The following is a 24,809-nucleotide window of genomic DNA, read 5'->3' as shown; positions in this document are numbered from 1 at the left end:
GGTTGAGTGAGCCTGGAGCTGGAAGTCGAAGTTAAGGGTGAAAGGTGAAATGTTTAAGGGGAACATGAGGAAGAACTTCAAAACTCAGAGGGTGGTGAGGGTGTGAAATGAGGTGCCAGAGGAAGTGGTGGATGCAGGTTCAATTTTAACATTAAAGAGAAATTTGGATAGGGACATGGATGGGAGGGGTATGGAAAAATACAGACTGGGTGCGGACTAATAGATTGGCATGGATAAGATGCACCAAAGGCCCTGATTCTGTGCTCTATGACTATGATTCTGAACCTTAATTGTACATAATTTTACAATCAAGAAACAAGGTTTGTTTAATGCATGGTCTCTCCACATACTGAGACAACTTACTTCAGCTAAATTTCTTATCACTGTCTCTGTGTCTGTTCTCTCTCATGTGTGATTCTGATCCTTCAAGAGATCTAAATATTGGTTCATAAACCAACCCACACGAAACACTGCAGGAACTCAGGTGGTCAGGCAGCATCTGCAGAGCAGAACAAACAGTCAACTTTTCAGACCGAAACCCTTCATTGCACTGGAAAGGAAGAAGCCAGAATAAGAAGGTAGGTGGAGGGGAGGGAGATTGAGTTAGATGTGCTAGGTGAAGCCAGGTGGGTGGGTGGCTGAAGTGAGAACCTGGGAGATGATAGGTAGAAAAGGGCTGAAGATGAAGGAATCTGATACAAGAGGAAAGTGGATCATGGGAGAAAGGGGAGGACGAGGCACACCGGGGGCGGGGGGAGGTGAGGGGCAATGAAGAGAGGAGAATGGGTAAGAGGAGAAATGGAGAGCCAGAGTGGGGAATGGAAGAAGAGGAAAGGGAGAGGAGGGAAAATGACAGAAAGTTAGAGAAATTGATGTTCATGCCATCAGGTCGGACGTTACCCTAACCCAATAAGAGGCATTGCCCCCAAGCTCACTGTAGCCTCATCATGGAAGTAGACATATCAAAATAGGAGGGGGGATGGGAATTGGAATGGTTGGCCACCAGGACATCCTGCTTGTTGCGTATGGAACGAAGGTGCTCGACCAAGCGGTCCCATATGCTCTGTTAGGACTCACCAATATAGAGGAGGCCACATCGGGAGCACTGGATACAGATTCACAGGTGAACTGTTGCCTCACCTGGAAGGACCGTTTGGGGCCCCGAATTGAGGTGAGGGAGGAGGTGAATGGGCAGATCTAGCACTTCCTCCATTTGCAAGGATAAGTGCCAGGAAGGAGATTAGTGGGGAGGGACGAATGAACAAGAGAATCATGGAGAGAGAGCTCCCTATGGAAAGCTGAGAGTGGGGGAGGTAAAGATGTGTTCGGTGGTAGGATCACATTGAAAGTGGTGGAAGTTGCAGAGAATGATGTGTTGGATGCGAAGGCTCATAGGGTGGTGGGTAAGGAGAAGAGGAACTCTGTCACTGTTAAAGTGGTGGGAAGACGAGTGAGAGTAGAAAACTGGGAAATGGAGGAGAGGCTGGTGAGGGCAACATCAATGGTGGAGGAAGGGAAAGCCTGATTTGAAGAAGAAGGACATCTCTGATGTTCTGCAAAGGAGAGCCTCTTTCTCAGAAAACGTGGTTGAGCGGAAGGAACTGAGAAAAGAGAATGGCATTTTCAGGGTGGGAAGCAGTGTAGTCAAGATAGCTGTGGAAATCAGTATGTTTATAAAATGTATTGGTTCAGGGCACCAGAGACGTTTGGTGTTCCATCATTGGGTCATTTGAAATGTGGCCCAGATAAACCGAAAAGACAGGGTGTTGGTCGGGACAAGAGCCGATTTCACTCGCTCTGCAATGGTCACTCCTCTCTCCATGGCACTGAGGCTATGAAGACTGCCCCAGCTGCTAATATGATGAACTGATAAGTGAGGCTTTGGGCCTACTCTGGGCTGCTCCAGGGTTCGGGCCTGAAGACTCCATTTTGGTTCAGAATGCTGTTGTTGTTTGCTTCAATTGTTGCATGATCTTTATTTTACTTTTCTTTCTTTTGTGCAGTTTTGGACTTTTTAAAAATTTTTATTCTTTTTTCTATAATTGGGTTCCTTTGGGTTTCTTCCTTCGTGGCCAGCTGTGAGCAAGAAAATCACAAGGTTTATACATGCTTTGATAATAAATGAATCTTGATTCTTGGTAGACAGTTTTTCCCCTGAGATAGAGACAGAGTGATAAAGAAAGGAGAGAAGTGTCAGAAATGAAGTTGGAGGGAAAATTGACGAAATTGACAAGCTCAGCATGGGTGCAGGAAGGAGCACCAGGACAGTTGTCAATGTAGCGGGGGAAGAGTTGGAGAGCTTGACCAGGGATGACTTGGAACATGGACTGTTCCACATAGCCAACACAAAGGCAAGCATAGATAGGGCCCATATGGGTGCCCCTGGCTACACCTCGCGTTAGCAGAAAGTGGGAGAAGCCAACAGAAAAATCATTGATTGTGAGGACCTGTTCTGGCAGAAATTATTGAGGGTCAGGACCAGTTCTGCCAGATGGAGGAGAGTTGTGGTGGAGGGGAAACGGTTGGGTCTGTAGTCAAGAAAGAAGTGGTGAGAACTGGTTGGCTTTGTTGTCGAGAGGTTCATAAAGATTTGAAGTAACTTCCTTAATTTTATAAGTATTTATTCCAAACAGAACTCCTGGTGGCTTTAAAGGATTGTACATACATGCCCACCAGTCTTTCATATCTGTGCTCACAGATTATTACCTCAGCTCTCCTTACAGATACACATATAGAGAGCTGAGCAGTATCATGATGAATCCCACCCACCCTGCTTACGGACTGTCAGGGACGAGGTTACATTGTATCCTCACCAAGATCTCAGGATCAAAAACAGTGTCTTCCCCAAGCAGTGAGGCTGATCAACACTTCCACCTCTAACTCATCCCTCCAAACACCACGACTTTATCATTTCCTGTCAGTCATCTTACAGTATGTACAGACACTCCTGTGCCTGTCATCTCTTTATGTAGATACAATCAATCTGTGTATTTATAGCTCTCTTCTGTATTTATATTTATTGTATCTTTATCTTATTGTCTTTTTGTGCTGCATTCTCCTTTACACTTGTATACTGGAAATGACATAAAACAATCTGAAATCTTAAATATTGCATCTGAAATTATTTCCAAGATACATTTCACTTCGGCGTAAGTTGAACTCATTGTTAAATATTATCAACACTTGTGCTTTCACTTATCTTTCCCTGTCCTTGTGTCATTCTCCAGTTTTAGCACTTCCCAGAAATGCCATGAGTGTTTCTCAACAATCTACTCTCTTGTTAATTATTTTCTTTTATGGTCAGCAAAATGTTTAGAAAGTGCAGCCCAGTAAGAGGGAAATCGTGCAACAAGATACTTTCACTTCTTAGCCATTGGGGTACAGTATTTGGACTTGGAGGAACTACACGGAGATATAAAGAGTGTGAATGAACACTGGGCACTACAGTTGTGCAGTGGCTAGCGTGACATTATTACAGCTCGGGGCGTCAGTTTGAAGTTCAATAAGTTTAAGTAAGGTGTTTGTACATCCTCCCCATGACCGCGTGGGCTTTCTCTGGGGGGTGCAGTTTCCTCCCAATTCCAAAGACATTCAGTTAGTAGGTTAAATGGTCATTAGAGTTGCTGGGTGGCCTGGCTCATGGAACTGCGAGGGCCTGTTCCACAATGTATCACTAAATAAAGTAAAATAAATAAGGAAATTGGATTAAGAGAGAGAACAATTCTGTCAAAAAGGAAAAGTAAATGTTCCGTTTATGATCAGAGAATGGATACAGTACACAACCTGAAATATTAATTCTTTGCAGACATTCACAAAAGACTGAGAAACCCCAAAAGAGTGAAAGACAGTGTATCATTAGATCCTAAAGCCCCCTCTCCCCTTCCTCCACCTTCCCCCATGTATTTGATGTTCTTCAAAGAGCCATTTACTCCGAAGCAATTATTCAGTTCCTGGCCCATGGGGATTAATTAATTATATTAACAATTACAGAATTGTTCTTAAAAGTGCTTGTTGATAATAACCAGATTTAACTTTCCATGTTGAGTTTGATAGGCAACACTCAATGAGTTGTTTTAAATAACTGCGAGGGTTGCATTGCATTCATGCACAGCGTAAATCAGAATCTGGTTTAACATCACTGGCACACGTCCAAAATTTGTTCTGAAAATTCACAGATCAGGGAATCTCTTAATCCTCCCTATTTACATCTGATTCATACCTCAATGATCTCATTAACATATTATTTCAGCAAAACATGACCCAATTATAAGACCATAAGATATAGGAGCAGAATTAGGCCACTTGGCCCATCAAGTCTGCTCCGCCATTTCATCGCCACCTTTAAATCTTCTAATCTGCTTTAAATTTTCAGTGAGAGAATGGTTTAAAAATCTTACTACAGACCCTTGAAATGGGGTACAGAGAATGGTGTGAAAATAAATAAAACATCCAGTGAGTGGCTGTTCAAAAATGGCTTGTTAATGAGAGAGGTCAGAGGAGAATGGCCAGACTGGTTCATGCTGACAGGAAGGTGACAGTAACTCAAATAACCACACGTTACAACAGTGGAATGTAGAAGAGCATCTTTGAAGATACAACATGTTGAACCTTGAAGTGGATGCGGTACAGCAGCAGAAGACCATGAACATACACTCAGTGGCTACTTTATGAGGTACCGAATAAATTGGCCACAGAGTGTATCCTTTTCAGTGACTGTGGTAGGTGGAGATGCCTGAATACTTCACAGCAAATGAAAATAATTTTTCAGCAGGGTTAAACTATACTTCAGTCATCAGAGTCAAGGTGGGGAACATGTCCAAGAGAAAAAAAACACTTCTGTATGCAGAATTCACAATAGCTGAAAAATGTTTCCCACACACCGATTTGATGGCTGCAGGGTAGTAACTATCCCTGAACCTGGTGGTGTGGAACCTAAGGCTCCTGTATCAGCTACAGGATGTTAGTAGCAAGAAGAGAGCATGACCTAGGTTTGGTGGTGGTGGGGGGGGGGGAATTCTTTGATGATGGATGCTGCTTTCTTGTGGTAGCGCTCTGTGGCCGTTACATTTTATTTTGCATGTTATTGTTTTACCTTGTCTACCTCCGTGCACGGTGTAATGATTTGATCTGAATGAACTGTATACAAGACCAGCTTTTCAGTGTATCCCAGTACGTGTGACAATCATAAACCAATTCCAATTGCTTCCCTCTGATCAGTGCTGTTCTACCTGCTGAGTTCCTCCAGTGTTTCTGTAGTCAGTCATACAGAAGAAACAGACCCTTCAGCCCATCTAGTCCGTGCTCAACAATTCATCTGCCTACTCCTATCCACCTGCCCCTGGACCATAGACACCATAGACACCCTCCCATCTATGTACCTATCCAAATTACTCTTAAATGTTGAAATCGACCCCACATCCACCGCTTGTGCTGTCAGCTCATTCCACACTCTCACCACCCTCAGGTTCCCTTTAAACATTTCACTTTTCACGCTTAACCCATGAACTCTAGTTGTAGTCTTATCCAACTCTTGTGGATAAGCCTGCTTGCATTTACCCTATTTACCACTGAGAATTTTGTGTCCCCCTATAAAATCTCCCCTCATTCTCTTATGCTCTGGGGAATAAAGTCCTACCCCATTCAACATTTCTCTATAAATCAGGTCCTCAAGCGCCGGCAACGTCCGTGCGAAAAGGATGATGTGTGTATTAAATGTGCATAGCGAATAAAGTTGATCCTTGATTTGTTTGGCATGCATAGGAATGAGAGAGAATAAAAAGCAATTTCAAACTAGAAATGACGCACAGCTTCGTCCAGCACAGGCGCCTGACGCTTTAAGGTAATGCGGCGGGTGTCGGAGCCCGGCCTGCCTGCCTGCCCTGCCTGGGAGCTGCCCCTGCCCCTGCCCCTGCCCCTGCCCCCGGCCGGCCGCGCTCGCCACCTCCCCCTGCTGGCCTCTCGCTCACTTTCTTTCCCCTCCCTCCCACCGGCTCAAGGTCGCCGCTTTCCCTCTCTGCGCGGCTTCGGTGGGTCAGCTCAGGACAGCGGCAGCCCGGCGCGTCGGGGCGGACGGGGGAGCGCCCAGCCCGCCTTCTGCCTCGGGGGCAGAGGAAAAGGGGGAAAACAGCGAGGCGTGTCCTGGGAAGTGTCTGCGTGAGTGTTGATGGACGGCGGAGTGGTGGGGAGGGAGGAGAGAGACTTGAGGCAGAACTTTATTGGGGACGTGAAGCTGCGGCTGGGCTCGGCTGGGCTCGGCTCGGCGAGGGGCTGCACTGAGCGGGTGAAGTTCATGAAGGCGGCGGGGTCGGTGGTGGGAGAGGGCAGGCGGAGCGCAGTGCGTCCTGGTGCCAGCGCCCGCGTACGGAGGGGAGAGGGGTGGGTGGGGGCATGTATGGCTGCTGCCGGCCGCCGTAGCTGCTTCGCTTTCTTACTGTCGCATTAGGGTTACCGAGGAGTCGGGACGGGGTTCGATCCCGGCGCGGTGCGTTGCGCCGGCAGCCTGTTCTCACAGGCAACGAGTTTCTCTTTGAAAAATATCATGGAATGTAAATATTGGTTGTTTAATATCGGTCAGCCCTTCCTCTCCAGGTTATCAACAGATCTCCATAGAAGTCACACCAACACTGACAGATACAGACACGAGGAAATCTGCAGATGCTGGAAATTCAAACAACAACACACACAAATTGCTGGTAGAACACAGCAGACCAGGCACGTACGTTCTGGATACAGACACACCACTTTGACACGTTCACGCACAGATTGGCGATCACGCACCACGCTGACAGACTCACTCAAAACACTCGCCACCCTTCCCCTCCACAGATTCACAGATACACACATTCTCTCACATAATCCATTTTCATACAGACATCTGCACTCACACAACCACACTCTCTCTCACTCACAAATGTACACCACACACACACATTCACGCAGACTCATACAGACATATACGTAGACAAACACACACCCACACGCATTCTCTCTTACACGCTCTCTCTCACTCACATTCTGTCACTCTCTCCCTCTCTCCCTCCCTCATTCCCTCACTCACTCACTCGCCCACGCTCACATAAATACTCGCATGTTCTCTCTCACTCCCAGACTCTCATACTCTCTCACACACATTCTTTCACTCTCCCTCACACTCTCATACGCCGCTCTTTCTCACACTCTCTCACTCATTCCCTCATTCACTCTCACTCGCCCACGCTCACTCACATATTCTCTCTCTCACTCCCTCACTCACTCAGACTCTCACACATTCGCTCATACTCTCTCATTCACACACACACACACACACGCACTTTCTCTCTCGCGCATACTCTGTCTCACACCCACACCCACCGGCGGTATCGAGTCTATTTCCTCTCCATTTGCTGGGGGGGGGGGGGAGAAAAATGACACGTCGGCCGCTGACTGCCTCCGTTTTGGGGTCAGCTCCATACGGCTGTTAGCGGAGGTGAGGCACGTGAACGGTGTCTTCCTGCAGCATAAGAGGGGGAAAGTGCAGGTTATTATAAATGTCAACGCTGTAATTTACCGCGACGGCAACTGGCCGCGCTCTGATGTTCCGCCCCGCCGATCCTGCGGGTTGTACGCTGCTGTTATTTGACCGTTTGGGTGTGTGTGAGAGTGACGGTACAAAGTACAACGCTACCATTCCCAGCGCCTTCTTTCAGCCCCACGCTCCTGGTGTGACAGTCGGTGCACAATCGATCCTCTTTCGGGTCAGTGTCCAGAACACTGAAAAGCAGGGAAACGAATCAGTTATCCGTCTCTCTCTCTCTCTCTCTCCCACACACGGAAAAAACCCTGCATATTTTACAGACGTTTAATACAAGACTGTGGGTGACTGATTGGAATCGGTCTATTTGAACCCTGTCCGTGGAAAGTTTGTTTTGTGAGGTGTCTCAGTTTTGGAGATTGCTCTCCACAGACTCTGCGTGATCCGTTGAGTGTGTGTTGATAAAGCCGCGGTTTTGCAGATGCTGGAAATCCAGAGCAACGTACCCGACATGCTGGAGGAACCCGCGGGTCGGGGACTGCTGTCCTGGGGCTGTGTGGGTGAATGCGGTTTGCCCTTGCTGGACAGTTTTGGGGAGGCGGGTGGGGGTGACGTTCCAGAGCCGAAATTCAAAGCACAGCCTGACCCCAAGCCAAGTCTTTCAGGCAACTGGCCTTCACCAAGGAGAGTAATGGTGGATGAACCCGGCGCCAGCCAACAGTTAGGGTGATTTTTTTTTTACAGCATCAGTGAGCCGGGTTTAATGTTGTCGCTGTCTGTGAGGAGTTTGTATGTTCTCCCCCTGACCACCTGGGTTTCCTGCCACATTGCAAAGACCTCGGGTTAGGGTTAGTGAGTTGTGAGCATAGCATGGCGATGCCCGCGGGCTACCCTCAGCACAGTGTGGGGGAACTCATTTCACTATCTTTCCATGCACTTGTCAGACATAAAGCTCATTTTTAAGCGAGGATGCAATCTGCTTCTGGGGCTGCTCTCTGTCCATGGGTGGGAATTGCACAGTGTCCATTTTCAGGGGTCCGGAGCCTGGAGTACACAGGCCCCCTCGGGTAATGGTAGGGGTCAATGGCTTTGGAAAGTTTGTGAACCCCGATGTGGCTCTTCATTCACGTCTAAGTGAATTTTTACCAGCAGTTCGGTAGCAATTAAAACTATTAACTGTTTCTGGAGCAGGAAGTATGATATCATCTGATTTTAATTTTGATTTGTGTTCAAATGCACTGTGTGATACTTCAGCACAGGAGATTCCAGTCAAGGTGATACCTGTGTACAAGCTCCTTTGGTCGACATCTTCTGGATAGATTATTAAGCCAATTTTTCACTTCTTTCAAGTCTTCTACATTTGTCTCTTGTCTTGAATGTGATTCTGGAACTTTCGGAGCCCATATTTTGCTGTTTGGAGGTTGTTTGGGTGCTTCAGCACTCTGCCGTCTCTGAGATTCCGGGAAGCAGAGGCAGGGTGAGGGAACCTCGTGATGAGAAAGCTGAGGACGGTGTGCAAACCACACCGCAAATGGCAAGGTTGTGAACCCCTGTTTTAAATCTTTCCAGCAGGGCCTGTACCTGTCTAACAGTTCTCAAATGTTGTTATTGTACCTGCATCAACCATTGTTTCTGGCAACTCCACATAGATACCTCATTTTGTGTAAAAAATGAAAGTTGCGCCTCAATTTGGAGGCGGTGTGGAGGTTGAAGTGCCTGATCCGTTTCGCTCGGTTTTTGTGGGGGGGGGGGATTTGGAGGTTGAAGTGCCTGATCCGTTTTGCTCGGTTTTTGTGGGGGGGGGGGATTTGGAGGTTGAAGTGCCTGATCCGTTTTGCTCGGTTTTTGTGGGGGGGGGGGATTTGGAGGTTGAAGTGCCTGATCCGTTTTGCTCGGTTTTTGTGGGGGGGGGGGGATTTGGAGGTTGAAGTGCCTGATCCGTTTTGCTCGGTTTTTGTGGGGGGGGGGGATTTGGAGGTTGAAGTGCCTGATCCGTTTCGCTCAGTTTTTGTGTGGGGGGGGTTTTGGGGGTTGATGATTGAGCTCCCTTTCTTTTCTTTCTCGGTTTCATGCTGCCTGGAGAAATGAAGAGTTTCAGAGTTGTATACTTTGATAATAAAGGAACCTTTGAACTCTCTGCAGATGATGAAAATCTAGAATAACCCACAAAAGAACTGCTGGAGGAACTCAGCAGGTCAGGCAGCATCGATGTAAAGGAATAAAGAATCAACATTTCTGGTGGAGTCCTTTCATCAGGACCCATGGAAACAGGACCTTCAGTCCACCTAGTCCATGCTGACCATGATGCCCCATCCAAGCTAACCCCATTTGCCTGTGTTTGGTCCGTCACTTTTGTACCAGGGTTCCTAACTTGGGGTCCACGGGACCCCTCAGTTAATGATAGAGGTCCACGGCATAAAAAAGGTTGTGAACCCCTGTTTTAAATCTTTCCAGCAGTGCCTGTACCTGTCTAACAGTTCTCAAATGTTGTTATTGTACCTGCATCAACCATTGTTTCTGGCAACTCCACATAGATACCTCATTTTGTGTAAAAAATGAAAGTTGCGCGTCAATTTCCTATTGAACCTGCCCCCTCTTCACCTTAAACCTATGCTCTCTACATCTTGATTCCCCAACTCTGGGAAAGAGACTGAGTGCATTTTGTGACTAATGTTTGGGTGGGGGCAGGGTGAGAGAGCACTTGTTTTGCTGTTGTATGTTGGCGGTGTGTTCTACCGAGCATTGAGGCTAAGCTATGTTGGTGTTGGAATGTGTGCGGACACTTGCAGCTGCCCCCAGCACATCCAAAGATGGTTTTGGTTGTTAATGCAAATGACACATTTTGCTACATGTTTCTTTTTTATCTGAACAATTAATCAATCAAATCTAGTCAAATTATTGCAACCAGATAATTTATAAAACCTGGCTGGCTTCAAATGTTTTCGGAAGCTGAAAGAATGTGACGAGTTAATCTTGCCACATGTTTAGCTTCTATCCTCTTAGCTGGAGTTCCACAGAGCTGGATCTTGGCACAGTCCATGGGTGCAGGGTGCAGAAGGGAAAGAGGGAGAAGGGGGGAGCGGTAGTGAGAGGGACTCAGTAGACAGGATATTCTGTAAATGTGAATGGGACACCCAGATTTTGCCTCCCAGGTGCCAGGGTCAGGGATTGCATCCATAGAATTTTGGAGGGTCAGGGGGAGCAGCCGCTGTCTTGGTATCAATGACGTAGGAAGGAAAGCAAAGAAGTCCAGAAAAGAGGTTTTAGAGAACAACGCAGAAAGCTGAGAAACAGGACCTCCCGGCTAGTAATTTCTGGATTGCTGCCTGAGCTGTGTGCCAGTGAAGGTAGAAACAAGATGATTTGGAAGTTTAATGCGTGGCTGAGAAGCTGCTGCAGGGTCAGGGCTTCAGGTTCTCGGATCATTGGGATCTCTTCTGGGGGAGGTATGACCTGTACAGAAGAGATGGGTTGCACCTGAACCCGAGGGGGACCAATATTCTCGTGGACAGGCTTGTTAGAGCTGTTGGGGAGAGTTTAAACTAATGTGTCCGGGAGGTGGGAACCAGAGTGAAGAGACTCAGGAAAGGATGGATGGTAAAAAAGCAAAGATACCATACACTCAGACTGTCAACAGGGGCAGGCAGATGATAGGACAAAACTGCAGCCAGCAGGGTGAGTATCAATGTATTAGGGATGCAGAATCAAATGCAGTACTCATTGGTATATCTCAGTGCATAAATTAGAAGAAGTAAGGTGGATGATCTTGTTGCACTGTGACAGATGGTCAGGTATGATGTTGTGGCCATCAGTGAATTGTGGCTGAAGGACGGTTGTAGTTGGAAGCTGGGTGTCCAAGGTTGCACATTGTATCGGAGGCTGGGCAGAGTGGGTGGCATAGCTTTGTTGGTAAAGAGCGGCTTCAGATCAGTAGAAAGACGAGACATAGAATCGAAAGCTGTTACATCCTTGTGAGTTGAGTTAAGAAACTGCAATGGAATAGATGGCCTTGCAGCCTCCTGGTAAATCTCCTCTTCACTTTCTGTAAAGCTTCCTATAGTGAGGCGACCGGAGTGAAAAGGTGTCAGTAATGGGAATTACAAGGGTTTTTGAGCAACATCATGACCTAGTGTGCATTTGGCCTACAATATTTACTTGTATAATCTGTGCACGTCACAACAAGTAGTCTGCAAGTGTCTTGTTTCTATTTACTAGAGTGACAACACTGAAGTGAAGATGTGGGGAAAACTTTTTAACTGAAGACACAATTTGTTTCGCTGCATCTTTTAGTGTGTTCTAAATGTCCTGCCCCTGTCCAGATAGCTTTACGTTTTCCCAAATAAAAGCAACCGTCAGCCACCTTCTCACAATGCAGACCACGTTCTCTTCTCACTATTGCCGTTAGAGGTACAGGAGCCGTAGGTTCCACACCACCAAATTCAGTGGCAGTCCTTGCCCTACACCCATCAGGTTCCTGAACTGGTGAGGATAACTTCACTCATCACATCTCTAAACTGATTCCATAACCTACTGGCTCAGTTTCAAGGGCTCTACAACTCATGTTCTCAGTATTATACTGTACATGCCAGATATGAGGACAGTTGTTACCCATCAGGTTCCTGAACCAGTGTGGGTAACTTCACTCACCCAAAAGGTGAACTGATTCTACGAACCACAGGGTCACCTTCAAGGACTCCACAACTCATGTTCTTAGTATTATTTATTTTGTGATTTGCGCAATTTGTCTTCGTTTGCACATTGGTTGTTTGTCAGTCTTTGTTATTTATAGTTTTTCAACTATTCTGTTGGTTTATTATCCTGTAAATGCCTGCAGGAAAATTAATCTCAAGGTAGTATATGGTCAGAACTTTTAAAACTTACATCACTGAAAATAAATCTGAATTTGAAAGTCACTATTACAGCATTTCACAGGACTGGGTGGTTTTGAATCAGTTTGTCCGGGGGCTTGTGTTATTGGAGGATAAATCCACTGATTACATAGGCATTCTCATCAAAGAAAGTGCCCGCTGTTATAAACAAGTGCTGTTTTGTGTTCAAAATATTCACATAAGTGAACTGTTGGTCATAATCAATCCAATACTGCCATGTATTAGATTCAGATTTATTTATCACCTGAACATTAGTGAAATGTGCTGTTCGTGTTAACAACCAACACACATCAGGATACGCTGGGGCGACCTGCAAGTGTCATCACACATTCCGGTGCCGACATACTGTCCCCACAGTCGTCGTCATAGCTTGTCACACCAGTCAGCCAGCCACTCTAGTGTGTGGTTGATGTTGAACAGGCCAGTGTCAGCTAAATCAGGTGAGAGTGGGCAGTTGTGCAGAACGTGTTCAATGTTCTGCACCCCTTCACCACACTTACAGGATTCACTGTTCTTTAAACCCCACTTCACCATATTGTCTCCCGTCCTGCAAACTCCTGCTCTCACTCTGTTGAGAGTGCACCCCTTCCGTCTGTCAAGCAGTACCCACAGTGCTTGGCAGAACAACACAACAAGCAACAAAACGGCAATAGTAAATCAAGCCACCCTCCACCCCCTTCCCCCCCCCCCCCCGACGCACATACGCAGTCATTTAATCCCAGGACAGGCCACTTCCGACCTCTCCCTCCAGTGGACTCAGGGATTTGTGGACACTGGGCCTTGACCTCCTGAGCAGACCTGCTGAGACTTGCAGACTTGGACGTCTAGCCACTGGCCTCGGATTCTGAACTGTAAGCCACTAATCAATCCAATACTTCTTCCTCTCACCCCATCTTCTTATTCTAGCTTCTTCCCCCTTCCCTTCCAGTCCTGATGAAGGGTCTCAACCCAAACCAATAACTGTTTGTTCCTCTCCATAGATGCTACCTGACCTGCTGAATTCCTCCAGTGTTTGTGTGTGCTTGTTGCTCAGGATTTCTAGAATCCATCGAACTTCTTGTGCTTGCAATGCAATGCTGTGTTGTGTAGTGCCTCTTCAGAAAGATATTTGTTGTGCTGTCATTCTGCTTTTAAGAAACTCTGTCTTTATTTATTCAATTTTTGGGAAAAAAATTCAGAAATATAATCTTCCAGGTGAGAAAACAAATTGCTGGAAGAACTTTTATCTCCATACACCCCCTCACCATCCCATGTTCCTGCGCACTTTGAGATTCATCACTCACTGTTAACCCTTGCCTCTCACCCCACATTGGCATGACTCATTACCCTCTCTTCTCTGACCCTATTTGCCTATCACTTACCCACCTATCCACTCGGGGACTGTCCAATAGTCTGATCGAAACTGTCCTTGAGCCTGCCTGGTCTTTTTGGTTGATTATTGTCTCATGTACCAAGGTACTTTGAAAAGTTTGTCTTCATACAGATCAAATCTGTTATGTTTTGTAACTTCAAAACTTTAAACTAATTCAAAGGAAGACACGAGAGTCTGAATTGAGAGTCTAACTTTGTGTTCACTTTAAGGGAGGCTCGCACATATCACGTGGTAGTGTGATGACGTATACAATTCATGTGTTTATACATATGACCCATAATGAATTATTTAAAAGAACAAGAATGCTTAATTGACCTATATATATATATACACAATATTACTCAAATACTACTAAAATATTAAATACAGAACAAAATCATTACACAGTGCATTGAGCTGAAATAAGGCAAACAGCAACAGAGTGCAGAATGGAGAGCATCATCATCATTATGTGCCATGTTGTATGACATCATCATTATGTTCCATGTCATATGACATGGGTAATCATGGTCTCTTTACCATGCTTATTCTTGGCAAGTTTTTCTGCAGAAGTGGTTTGCCATTGCCTCCTTCTGGGCAGTGTCCTTACAAGACGGGTGAGCCCAGACATTATCAATACTCTTCGGAGATTGCCTGCCTGGCATCAGTGGTCACAAACCAGGATTTGTGATATGCACCAGGTGCTCATATGACCATCCACCATCTGTTCCTACGGCTTCACATGACCCTGACTGGGGGACTGAGCAGGTGCTACACCTTGCCCAAGGCTGACGTGCAGGCTTGCAGAGGGAAGGAGCACCTCACATCTCCTTTGGTCGAGACGTATCTCCCCCCCCCCCCCCCCACCAGCCAAGAGTGTAAATGATGAAGTGCAGAATCATAATGAGATTGCGAGGCCAAGGGTCCATCTTACTGAACAAGAGTTCTGTTTAAGGGTCTGATAACCGTGGGTACAAACTCTGCTTTATCCTGGTGGGATGTGCTTTCAGGCTTTTGTTTCTTCTATCCAAAGGGAGAGGGGAGAGAAAATCCAGGGTGTGTGGGGTCTTCAATTATGTCATCCACTGAGGCAGCGACAGTTGTAGATAGAGTCCGTGGAGGGGTGGCTGACTTCTGTATTGTGTACACAACTCTCCATGGTTTATTGCAGTCTTGGGCAGAACGGTTGCCGTACCAATCTGTGATGCATCTGGGTAGAATGCTTTTTAAGATCCATCAGTAGAAGTTGGCAAGAGTCAAAGGGAATGTGCCAATTTTTTTTTTTTGGCTTCCTGAGGAAGTAGAGGGATTCGTGAGATTTTTTGGTCGTGGTGTCTTTGTGCATTATGGTCTTATTACAATAAGCTCTTGATTGTTAAAGGAAGTGGACTTGCAAATGACAGATTGAATTTAAACTCAGGCAAGCATGACGTTCAGCACTCTGGCCTATTAAACCAGAACAGGACTTGCCCAGTAAAAAGTCAGAGCCTTGAGGAGCATTGTAGAACAGAAAAACTTGTCAGGATAGAGTCATGGAGTACTAGAGCACGAAAGCAGGAACTTCGTTCCATCTCGTCCATGGTGAAACAAGTGTAGAAGTAAAGAGTTCTCTGAAAGTGTTGGCACAGCTAGACAGAATGGTGATTGCACTGGCCTTTCACTGTGGTGTAACGGTGAAGCCTAAGAGGAAAGATGCTTATCTAAAGGCTATGAATAATTAAACATTAGTGATCATGCTAGTTATTACTTGGTACTTGCAAGCAATACTTTTTTTTGCAATGCTTTCTTTTGATGTTGGTCAAAAAATTTGAAGTATTTGATTAATAGCAATTTTCCTGCCCCTTTAGTTCAGTCCAGTTTATTCTCAAATATTTGTGGAAAGTCACTCTGTTCTAGATTAATATGTTTGAAATGATCAGAATATGATGTCTAAAACTGAACATAATTATAAGTTGGTTACCCTGCAAAGTAGCTTTTAAGGTCTCTCTTTTCCCATGGTCCAATTGAAAGCATTTGGAACTTCAATAGTAAAAGAGAAAACGTTGGAAACAAGCCGCAGCTCAAAGTGAATTTATTATCAAAGTACAGATGTCACCATATACAACCTGAGATTCATTTTCTTGCACGTATTTTATAGAACAAAGGAATATAATAGTATCAATGAAAAGCCAGACACAAAGAAAGACAAATAACCAGTGTGCAAAAGACAACAAATTGTGCAAATACAAAAAGGAAAACAAAATAATAGTAAGTAAATTAATTAATAATGTTGAGAACATGAGTGGTAGAGTTCTTGAAAGTGAGTCCATAGGTTGAGGAATTGGTTCAGAGTTGTGCTGAGAGAAGTTAACCACGCTGGTTCAGGAGCCTGATGGTTGAGGAGTAATATTGTACCTAAACCTGGTGGTGTGGGGCCTGAGGCTTCCTTACCTCCTGCCCAATGCTGGTAAAAAGGTACATAGGTGAAAAGAGAGCATGATCTGGATGGTGGGACTGCTTGATGATCGAAGCTGCTATCCCTCAGCAACGCTCCTTGTAGACGTTCTCACTGGGGGGGAGGCTTTGCCTGTGATAGACTGGGATACTGTAGGTTTTCTGTTTGAGGGCATTAGTGTTTCCGTACCATGCCATGATTTAGTCAGCATACTGTCCACCGATAGTATTCTGTCAAAGTTCTTGATAGCATGCCGAATCTTCACCAACTTCTAAGAAAGTAGAGGCATATAGAAAGTACCTCAGGAGGTGGCCTTTCTCCCACTTGTTTTCCTGTGACCTTCCCACCCACTCACCTACACAGGAGCTAACTGGCGCTCTCTGCTCTAAACGACCACGGAGGGACCCGGAGCATCCGGGAATCCATGTGGTTGTAGGAGATAGTGCACACGGACGTCCCTGGAAATCCAGGATCAAAACATGGATCACTGATGCTAAGGGTAGCAGTGCAACCTGTCGTGCCACCCCCCTTGTGGGAGTGAACTAGATACGTGTTTATCCCGTCCGGAGTATGAATTTCAGTACAACTGATGAACTACTGTCAAGGTCATAAGTTGACACAGAACATCACAGCAGAGCCCATGATGTTGTGCTGACCTTTTAACTCACTCCAAGATCAATCTAACCCTTCCTCCTCCCTAGCCTTCCATTTCTCTTATTTTCTATACAGGAGGTTTGTTTCTGCATTAACTATAAACCATTTCCCTTGCGCTGGGCGTAGCTCTGAGGAGATGCAAGAGATTGACAGTGCTGGTGGTATAATTCAGTTAGATTTTAGATTACAGTTGTAATAGGGGTTCTCTTTTGCACCCTGTGACTACTTTATGAGGTAGACCTGTACACCTGCTCATTAACACAAATATCTAATCAGCCAATTATGTGGCAGCAGTTCAATGCATGAAAGCATGCAGACGTGGTCAAGAAGTCCAGACCAAACATCAGAATGGAAAGGAACATGCTGAATCTTGAAGTGGATGGGCTACAGACGTAGAAGACAATGGCAACTTTAATAGATATCTTTTGTACCTAATGAAGTAGCCATTGAGTATATATTGTGGTTTAATGACTCTATAATATATTCAGTGAACTTGAAAGGGAATTTGTTTTTATTTTACATGACAGCAAATTTATTTCTATTCTTTAAATTAGTTGTCACTTCCCAATAGTGAAGTTCAGCTGGTGCTCATTAACTCGTATCCCTTTTGGTCTTTTAGAGGATTAGTGCCTCATATTTCATTACAAATGTTAACACTCAGTAGTTTTGGAAATGCTTTCAACAGTTTGCCTTACTTGGAGAATTGAGTTTGAGCAGTAATTATTGGGGCTGCACGCATAATTGGAGTGCCCTTAATTATAGTATTGCATTTAAAACTGGAAAATCAGCAGTCAGACAGTATAAGTGGAGTTAGAAATGGAATTATTGATTCTGGTTTAACACAGTTTGAATGGGTACAATAAGAAATCAAGATAGAATATGATGGTGCCTGTGCTGCATTTCCAGGAAATCTGCATTTCCAGATCGTTTGCGCTGTGATAGCATTATGCTAATCACTACACTACTTCACCTTTCCATGTTGTAATCACCAACGTGGCTCTCTCTTGCTTTCACGAAAGGAACTGATATTTGGGATGTGGGATGAAGTCCATGCAGTCACAGGGAGAACGTGGAAACTCCTTATGGACCGCAGCAGGAATTGCACCTTGTTGTAAAGCAGTTGTGCTAACTGCTACAGTGCTGTGTTGCCCTGTTCCCATAAAGCATGGGGGCAGCGGGGACTATTTTAATTCTGAAAATGTGACGACAGTTAATCTGAGAAGATGGGATTTAAGTTATGTCATTTAAGAAGCTCTTTGATTGGTACGTGGAGAGGTGGGGTTGGGACAGATATGGGATAAATGCAGGAAATTTGGACCAGATGGGTGGGCACCATGGTCAACAGGGACTGGTCAGGCTGAAGGGCCAGTGTCCATGCTCTACTGATCTGTGACTCATATGTTCATCCAATTCCTCTACTGTGGTGGCCACGTTCGCAATTGTTGACCATTAGGCATAGGAGCACAATTAGGCCATTCAGCCCATCATTTGCTCTGCCGTTCTATCTTGGCTGATTTATTATCCCTCTCAACCCCGTTCTTCTGCCTTATCCCCACAACCTTTGATACCCTGACTAATCAAGAACCTATCAACCTCCGCTTTAAATATACCCAATGACTTGGTCTCCACAGCTGTCTGTGACAATGAATTCCACAGATACACCACCCCCAGCTAAAGACATTTTTCCTCATCTCTGTTCTAAAGGGACATTCTTGTATTATGAGCATGTGCTCTCCCCCACTAAAGGAAACATCTTCTCCATGTCCACTCTATCTAGATTTTCAGTATTTGGTAGATTTCAATGAGATTCTCCATCATTCTTCTAAACTCCAGTGAGTGCAGGCCCAGAGCCATGAACTGCTACTGATAGCTTAATCCTTTCATCCCTAGGGTTACTCTCATGAACCAGCTCTGGACCCTCTCCAATGCCTGCACATCCTTTTCTTAGATAATGGGCTACTCACAATGCTCCCAGTGTGACCTGACGAATGCTTTATAAAGAGTCTGTATTACATCCTTGCTTTTATGTTCTAATCCTCTCGAAAGGAATGCTATATCGAAATAAAATCTTCAGATAATATCTTGAAGGGAGCCCTCCACCCTGTCATTCCGGCTCTGAAGTCACTGAAATGAAATGTTGACTATTTCTTTGTAGGTGCTGACTGATCTAACTGGCATTTTCTGTTTTGTAGTTCTAGTTTCTAGGATCTGCAGGGTTTTTTAATGCTTCTCAGAGAGGACACAGAATCTCAGTAGAAGTTCTGAAGTGGCAGAAAATGTGGACAAGAAGTTTACAGTCTCATTCTTCATGTGTTCATGGGGATGGCTTTGGGGACAGAGAGAGGTTGGGTTAGCAGTGTGATCACATGAATCGAATGTGCTAACCTCCGAGGGGTTGTCTATTACTGGGTCCTCAGGTGACTGCAGAGGCTGATCTGGATCTACATGTTCTGGTGCAGTGTGGGCAAGAGTAGGTGGTGACTGAGGTCAGTGGTTGGGTCGTTTGGTTGTACGGTCTCTTCTTTCACAGCTGCCGCTTGTTCTCTGCGGCAAAGCGGAGTTCGTTCTCAACTAGCGCAGCTCCCTCTTGAACAGATTTCCTCCAGGTCTATCCATTGAGTGTAATGTCTTCCCAGCTTTTAGATGCCATGTTGGATTTCCTTGAATCATTTCTTTTGCTCACTGACCTTCCTTCAGCAGGATCTTTTTGAGGCAATATGAGCTAGGCCTGACCCATTCACCAGAGCGGGTGTTGCATTATTGCGGTGGAGCTGCTGCTCATGTTGGCCTTCTCCAGTACGCTGGTTTTAGAGGTCAGGGTAGGGTTTAGGGGCAGTGATATGGAGATGTTAGAAGGCAGATTAGGGTTTAGAAACATAGAAAACCTACAGCACAATACAGACCCTTCAGCCCACAATGTTATGCCGAACATGTGCCTACTTTAGAAATTACCTTGGGTTACCCATAGCCCTCTACTTTCCTAAGCTCCATGTACCTGTCCCGGAGTCTCTTAAAAGACCCTATCGGTTCCGCCTCCACCTGACATCTCCTCTGTACATACTTACAAGCACCTTAAAATTGTGCCCTCTCATGTTAGCCATTTCAGCCCTGGGAAAAAATGCCCCCTGACTATCCACATGATCAATGCCTCTCATCTTATACACGTCTATCAGGTCACCTCTCATCTTCCATCACTCCAAGGAGAAAAGGCTGAGTTCACTCAACCTATTCTCATAAGGCATGCTCCCCAATCCAGGCAACATCCTTGTAAATCTCCCCTGCACCCTCTCTATAGTTTCCACATACTTCCTGTAGTGAGGTGACTAGAACTGAGCACAGTACTCCAAGGGTCCTATACAGCTGCAACATCACCTCTTGGCTCCTAAACTCAATCCCAAGGTTGATGAAGGCCAATGCGCCTTCTTAACATTCTTAACCAGAGAGTCAACCTGCACTGGAGTTTTGAGTGTCCTATGGACTCAGACCCCAAGATCCCTCTGATCCTCCATGCTGCCAAGAGTCTTACTATATAGTACTACTATATTCTGCCATCATATATGACCTACTAAACTGAACCACCTCACACTTATCTGGGTTGTACACCATCTGCCACTTCTCAGCCCTGTTTTACATCCTATCAATGTCCCGCTGTAATCTCTGACAGCCCTCCACACTATCCACAACACCTTTGTGTCATCAGCAAATCTACTAACCCATCCCTCCACTTCCTCATCCATGTAATTTATAAAAATCACGAAGAGAAGGGGCCCAAGTGATCACCGACCTCTATACAGAATATGACCCATTTACAACCACTCTTTGACTTCTGTGGGCAAGCTAATTCTGGATCCATAAAGCAATGTCCCCTTGGATCCCATGCCTCCTTACTTTCTGAATGACCCTTGCATGAGGTACCTTATCAAATGCCTTGTTGAAATCCATATACACTGGATTTCAGTGGATTTCAGTTTTATATGGTGGTGGATAATTGTTTATCGGGATGGAGGCCGGTGACTAGTGGGGTGCCTCAGGGATCTGGTTTGGGCCCAATGTTGTTTGTAATATACATAAATGATCTGGATGATGGGGTAGTAAATTGGATTAGTAAGTATGCCGATGATATTAAGGTAGGAGGTGTTGTGGATAATGAGGTGGGTTTTCAAAGCTTGCAGGGAGATTTATGCCGGTTAGAAGAATGGGCTGAACGTTGGCAGATGGAGTTTAATGCTGAGAAGTGTGAGGTTCTATATTTTGGCAGGAATAATCCAAATAGAACATACAGGGTAAATGGTAGGGCATTGAGGAATGCAGAGGAACAGAGAGATCTAGGAATAACAGTTCATAGTTCCCTGAAGGTGGAGTCTCATGTAGATAGGGTGGTGAAGAAGGCTTTTGGAACGCTGGCCTTTATAAATCAAAGCATTGAGTACAGAAGTTGGAATGTAATGTTAAAATTGTACAAGGCATTGGTAAGGCCAAATTTAGAATATTGTGTGCAGTTCTGTTCACCGAATTATAGGAAAGATATCAATAAATTAGAGAGAGTACAGAGACGATTTGCTAGGATGTTACCTGGGTTTCAGCACTTAAGTTACAGAGAAAGGTTGAACAAGTTAGGTCTCTATTCATTGGAGCGTAGAAGGTTGAGGGGGGATTTGATAGAGGTATTTAAAATTTTGAGAGGGATAGATAGAGTTGACGTGAATAGGCTGTTTCCATTGAGAGTAGGGGAGATTCAAACGAGAGGACATGATTTGAGAGTTAGGGGGCAGACGTTTAAGGGAAACACGAGGGGGTATTTCTTTACTCAGAGAGTGATAGCTGTGTGGAATGAGCTTCCTGTAGAAGTAGTAGAGGCCAGTTCAGTTGTGTCATTTAAGGTAAAATTGGATAGGTATATGGACAGGAAAGGAGTGGAAGGTTATGGGCTGAGTGCGGGTAGGTGGGACTAGATGAGATTAAGAGTTCAGCACGGACTAGGAGGGCCGAGATGGCCTGTTTCCGTGCTGTGATTGTTATATGTTATATGTTACATCTACTGCTCTTCCTTCATTAATGTGTTTAGTCACATCCTCAAAAAATTCAATCAGGCTAGTAAGGTATGACCTGCCCTTGACAAAGCCATGCTGACTATTCCTAATCATATTATACCTCTCCAAATGTACATAAAACCTGCCTCTCGGGATCTTCTCCATCAACTTACCAACCACTGAAGTAAGACTCACTGGTTTATAATTTCCTGGGCTATCTCTACTCCCTTTTATTGAATAAGGGAACAACATCTGCAACCCTCCAATCCTCCAGAAGCTCCCTCGTCTCCATTGATGATGCAAAGATCATCGCCAGAGGCTCAGCAATCTCCTCCCTTGCCTCCCACAGTAGCCTGGGGTACAACTTGTCCGGTCCCGGTGACTTATCCAACTTGATTCTTTCTAAAAGCTCCAGCACATCCTCTTTCTTAATGTCGATATGATCATGCTTTCAGGGATAGTTATGTGCTCAGGCTTCCACTCCACATTCGATGCCCTGTGCTGTGGACAGGTGACCACGGATTCTGCTCCAAACTCGAAGGCCACGTGAGCAGAGGGCATGAGATCAGGTCACTCAGGGTGGAGCTTACGCATCCTGTCATTGGCATGGCCAGAGGGTTGATACTGAAGGAGGGAGCCTGCTGGACAAAGCCTGAGACTGGACTTGGGAGGCATGTCCTGGAGAGGGAGAGAGAGAATGAGAATAAAAAAGGGGGAAAGGGATTTGTTTTGCAGTTGCTGTTTTGATACTAGTTGTGTTTTGTGGGCTGCCCCCACCACATCCTTAGAGAGTTGATTGTTAATGCAAATGACACTTTTTGCTGTGTGTTTCCATGCACGCATGATAAATAATTAAATCTGAACCTGAACATTACACAGAGCGAATTTCTGGGCCAATAAGTTTTTAGTCTTGCTGGAGGCATTTAGTAATAATCTTTCAATAATTACTAGTTTCTGAAATGCCATCGTTGTCATCATTATGTGCCATGTCTTACAGTGTGGACGATCATGATCGCTCCATGATCATGATTGCTCCTGGTCAATTTTTCTACAAAAATAGTTTGCTGTTGCCTTCTTCTGGGCGGTGTCTTTACAGGACAGGTGACCCAGGCATTATCAATACTCTCCAGAGACTGTCTGCCTGGTGTCAGTGGTCATATAACCAGGACTTGTGATCTGCACCAGCTGCTTATACGACCGACCATCCACCACCTGCTCCCAGGGCTTCAAGTAATCTTGATTGGGGCTAAGCAGGTGGTACACCCTGCCCAAGGGTGATCTGCAGGCTATCGGAGGGAAGGAGCACCTTACACCTCCTTTGGTAGATGTCCAATATCTCCACCACACCACCCAGACTGGAATGTCACTCCTCTCTTTAAGAAGGGAGTGAGACAGAAGAAAGGAAATTATAAGCCAATTAGCCTGATTGGTTGGGAGAACATTGGAGTCCATTGTTAAGGATGAGGTTTCAGGGCACTTGGAGGCACGTGACAAAATAGGCCCAAGGCAAGTGGCTATGGGCCTGTACTTGCTGAAGTTAAATAGAAAAAGGGGGGGAATCTCATTGAAACATTAAATATTGAAAGACTTAGAATGCATTTGGAAGGGATGTTTCCCATCGTGGGATGAGTCTTGGACCAGAGGTCACAGGCTCAGAATGGAGAGACATCCATCTAGAACCGAATTGAGGAGGAATTCTTTATCCAGAGAGTGGAGAATCTGTGGAATTCATTGCCGCAGTCAGCTGTGGAGGCCAAGTCATTGGGTATATATAATGTGGAGGATTAGAGAGGATGTCAAAGGTTACAAGGAGAAGGCAGGAGAGGGATAATAACTCAGCTGTGATGGAATGTTGGTGTATTCTCGAAGGGCTGAATCACCAAACTCTGTTCTTGTGTCTTATGGTCTATGGTCTTTCCTACGCTTTGTCTAACAGACCATTTATCTTTTATTCCAGAGCGGCCCCACACAGTTCAGTGCTAATAACTTGGTAAATGGATTTCCTGTATCCAGACTGAGAAGCTGGGATACCATGGTGATTTCTTATTCAATCTCCCAGGCACAGGTGAGTGAGGTTATTTCATTTGCTAAGAGGTTATCTGCTATGAATATTGATCTGTAAGCTTCAGAATATGGTAATTTGCACGTAAAAATGCCATGAGCTAGTCATAAGATGTGCAATACTTACATAAAAGTCCTTCACTGAAAACGGTGTCACAGGTAGAGAGGTGGTGACAGAACGCTGGCCTTCATTTGTCAGGGCATATACTTTACTAGGAGTTTGAGGAGATTTGGTGTGTCATCAAGGACTCCAGCAAATTTCTACAGATGTACCGTGGAGTGCTTTCTAACTGGTTGCATTGCCTCTTCTTATTGCCACCATCAAGGAGGGGGGACTTGAAGACACAAATTGAACATTTTTGGAACAACTTCTCCTCTGCCATCAGATTTACAAATCGTTCATGAACACTACCTCACTATTTTGCTCTTTTTTTGCACTTTTTAAAAATCTCTGATTGTAATTTTTTATGTTTCCAAGGGTTCAATGTCCGTTTAGGAATTGGATGGCAGAGGGGAAGAAGCTGTTCCTGAACCTGACCCTGATTCTGACAGAGTACAGTAGTTGGGGCATTACGTTGCAGTTGCATAAGTCATTGGTAAGGCACACGGAGTGTTGTGTATCGGTTTGGTCACCCTTTTACATGGTTAAACTGGAAAGAATGCAGAACTGATGTTAGCCCGAGTTATCGGGAGAGCTTGGCCAGGCTCAGTCTTTTTTCCATGGACCACAGAAGAAAGAGGAGTGACTTTATGGAAGTGTTTGCAGTTATGAGAAGATGAGTGGTAACAGCCATTTCCCCAGGGTGGGCGAGTCCAAAATAAGGGGCATAGGTTTAGGGTGAGAGGGGAAAGAGACCTGGGAGACAGTTGTTTCACAGAG

At 45.2% G+C, this 24,809-nt stretch overlaps 1 protein-coding gene across 12 annotated transcripts in view; it reads left to right on the top strand.

Annotated features, from left to right (window-relative positions):
• The first annotated feature begins 5,794 nt into the window (after nt 1-5,794).
• Nucleotides 5,795-24,809, top strand: part of LOC132378242 (thyroid hormone receptor beta) — a 220,174-nt gene continuing 201,159 nt past the window's right edge. For 5 of the 12 annotated variants that reach the window (XM_059944984.1, XM_059944976.1, XM_059944980.1 and 2 more), the window contains exons 1-2: nt 5,919-6,153; nt 23,826-23,933. The gene's annotated coding sequence lies outside the window, so the exon portion shown is untranslated. Of the gene's footprint in view, nt 5,840-5,918; nt 6,154-6,210; nt 6,281-7,361; nt 7,466-23,825; nt 23,934-24,407; nt 24,526-24,809 lie in introns of those variants that run through there. The other 7 variants (XM_059944977.1, XM_059944982.1, XM_059944981.1 and 4 more) reach the window with 6 other exon arrangements.

The sequence above is a fragment of the Hypanus sabinus genome, chromosome 20 (genome assembly GCF_030144855.1).
Source record: "Hypanus sabinus isolate sHypSab1 chromosome 20, sHypSab1.hap1, whole genome shotgun sequence".
In the NCBI taxonomy this organism is placed as follows: Eukaryota; Metazoa; Chordata; class Chondrichthyes; order Myliobatiformes; family Dasyatidae; genus Hypanus; species Hypanus sabinus.
This window is presented reverse-complemented; position numbering and strand designations above follow the sequence as displayed.